The sequence below is a fragment of the Tenrec ecaudatus genome, chromosome 3 (assembly GCF_050624435.1).
Source record: "Tenrec ecaudatus isolate mTenEca1 chromosome 3, mTenEca1.hap1, whole genome shotgun sequence".
Lineage (NCBI taxonomy): Eukaryota > Metazoa > Chordata > Mammalia > Afrosoricida > Tenrecidae > Tenrec > Tenrec ecaudatus.
This window is the reverse complement of record NC_134532.1, coordinates 15,966,692-15,969,527: the sequence shown is the minus strand read 5'-3', so window position 1 is coordinate 15,969,527 and position 2,836 is coordinate 15,966,692. Positions and strand designations below refer to the sequence as shown.

Sequence of the window (2,836 nt, the reverse complement as noted above, 5' to 3'; positions counted from 1 at the left end):
TGATTACAAGGATCCACATGTAACCTCCTCCCTGGGAGAGGGACAGCAGAGAACGGGGGGAAGGGAGACTCCGGATAGGGCAAGATATGACAAAATAACAATCTATAAATTATCAAGGGCTCTTGAGGGAGGCGGGAGCAGGGAGGGAGGGGGAAAAAAGAGGACTTGATGCAAAGGGCTTAAGTGGAGAGCAAATGCTTTGAAAGTGATTAGGGCAAAGAATGTATAGATGTGCTTTATAGCTTTATACAATTGATGTATGTATATGTATGGATTGTGATAAAGAGTTGTATGAGCCCCTAAAATATGTAAAAATATATATATATATATATAATATATTCTTATTGCTATATATACGATGTGCACATTAAAATGCTTAAAGGGTTTTGTGAAACTGCGGAAGTCGAATATCTGAAAATACTTGGATACAGTAAAATGTGCTGGTTAGCTGTTTTGCCCACTGTCAAAAGGATTTTGAAATTATATGATCCTTTGAAATCTTACTTTCTATCACAGGATAAATGTCCTAGAATTTTAGAAGAATTTTTTAAAAAGGTATCTTCAAACATTTAGCTAGAGTTTTCACACAATCAAGCAGCTCTTTTTCAAAATACTATAAAACTTATTAAAAGTGACAAAATTTTGGTAATCGAAGTAGCAAATGAAGTTAATAATTTAGAATTTCAATGGCAAGAGCAGTTAGAGAATATTTTTCTTCCGTTAACAATCCATAATAGTATAAGCCAGCTAGAAAAGCACGGTGCAATAAATCGTGCAGATATCATGAATCACGCTGAAAAGTTCTATAGTAACTGCATGGATTATTTAGAAGAGTAGACAGTACATTATAATGATATTGAACATTTTCATTGGGTTTCATTAAAACAAGAACTTAAATGGAATTATGTGCAAAAATCATTTGATCATATTACTCAAAATTTCCCATATAGTATTATTTCTGAAAACGATCTTTTTAATGAGGTATTGTTAGGTAGCTTAGCCTAGGGAATTGGGAAGTCCATTTACGCATGCCCAGGAGAGCCAGCAAAAGACAAAAGCTGGATTTTCCCGCCCGTGGGCTTGGATGGGCATTACACCTGGAGCAGCCCACCTGGGCCTGGTGATTGCAATTCAGCCAATGGAATTGACCTGGGATCGTTCATCACACCTCCCCCGGGAACCCTTAAAAGGCAGGGACCGGAAGGGAGAGGGGCTCTTTGTCTTCTGTCTTGTCTTGCTTGGGCGGTCTGGTGGTCTTCGTGGGAGGAGAGAGATCCTTGCGTGTCCCGGAGCAGTCTCTGCCAGGCCGCATGGTCAAAGGAATCCTATGGGTGCCGCGTAAAACCTGATGCTTCTTTGAACTTTCATTAAATTCACTTGGATCACGAGCCCGGCTTCGGCGTGAAATCTTTCTCGCGTGGAGCTAAGGACCGAGGCTGAGATTTAGGCCGGAGAGAGAAACCTAACAGTATTATTATTAAAAATATATTGATAAGGAAAAGGTTAAACCTTGGGCATCAGCAAAACTCACAATAGAGAACAAATGGTTAGAAATATTTCATCATTTTGAAACAAACCATGTTCCATACAGTAATGCACTAAAAATTGTGAAATACCTGCTGTCCTTACCAGGAACTAATGCTGCGACTGAATGTGTTTTTTCTATGTTAAATAAAGTGTGTACATCAGAAAAATCACAATTAAGTGTTGAGACTTTGAAAGCAATTTCATGTGTGACATAATTTTACAAATTCTTGGGATAAATTTCATGACCTTTTAAACAACGACAGCAATCTACTCAAAAACTTCAATCAAATGAGAAATATGTCCATGAAAAAAATACTATACATAATTTTAATGTGTTATATTTGTAAATTGTACTTATGTTGAAATTTGAAAATATATATTACAATACTGTTTTTGCATTCTATGATCGCTTCTCGGCCTTTTGGCTAAGATCAAGTGTAGTATCTGTTCTTATCAGTTTAATATCTGATACGTTCTCTATCGGAGGACAATATATTAAATGGATTTTTGGAGCAGGGAGTTGGAATAGGAGCTTGCTCCGTCCCCTCCACGCATCGAACTGGTATTGCAGTGCTTCCAGGAACGGTGCACCAAAAAAAAAAAAGAAAGAAAGAAAAATTTTGTTGCTCCATATAGACCAAATTTTTATTCAAGAACCCAAGAACCTCCCCCGCCCCCCACCGACCTTCCCCATCGGTCACTTTATCAATTATGCTGGAAACTGAGAGCAGCATAGTAAAAGCTTAGACAAATAGACATAAGTTAAGAAGCAGACTAAGACTTGGGACAAGAGAAAAGAGGGAAGAAACTGTTGTTGCTGGTTTTTAAATTGCAATATGCTTTCTTCCAGAGTTGATAAGGAACACATTCCCATGGCAGAGAAATTCATTCTATCTCAGTGTCCAATAGAAATTGTCCTCTGTCAAAAGTCTTTTAAGTCCTTTTTTTCCGTGGTTGCCTGATGATCACTGACTACTTTTCATTGTGAGTCCAAATTCTGCTTTTTCACTTGCTGTTTCAATAGCAATGATAAACAATCCTGGCCACACTAAAGATTGGGAAGGTAAAAATCTTGTGGATCATTGACTATCAACGACAGACCAATGTACATAAGGTATTGAATGGGACATTAGATGAATTCAGATGAAGAAAAGACAACCCATGTGATTATAGGTGAAACAATGAAATAGATCAGAAACCTCCTCAGCTAATTTAATGAGGTGTTCTTTCTCTCTGAATTGCTAATTTCAATCACTCAGTGATGTGTTCAATTGTCCCTAAGACACGGCCCATTTTTATCAGGTGTGTG

The 2,836-nt window shown here is 37.7% G+C and overlaps 1 non-coding gene across 1 annotated transcript; it reads left to right on the top strand.

Annotated features, from left to right (window-relative positions):
* The first annotated feature begins 1,932 nt into the window (after nt 1-1,932).
* On the top strand, nt 1,933-2,123 carry LOC142443897 (U2 spliceosomal RNA). The gene has a single exon (XR_012783623.1). It is a non-coding gene; the product is annotated as a U2 spliceosomal RNA (small nuclear RNA).
* The last annotated feature ends 713 nt before the right edge of the window (nt 2,124-2,836 follow it).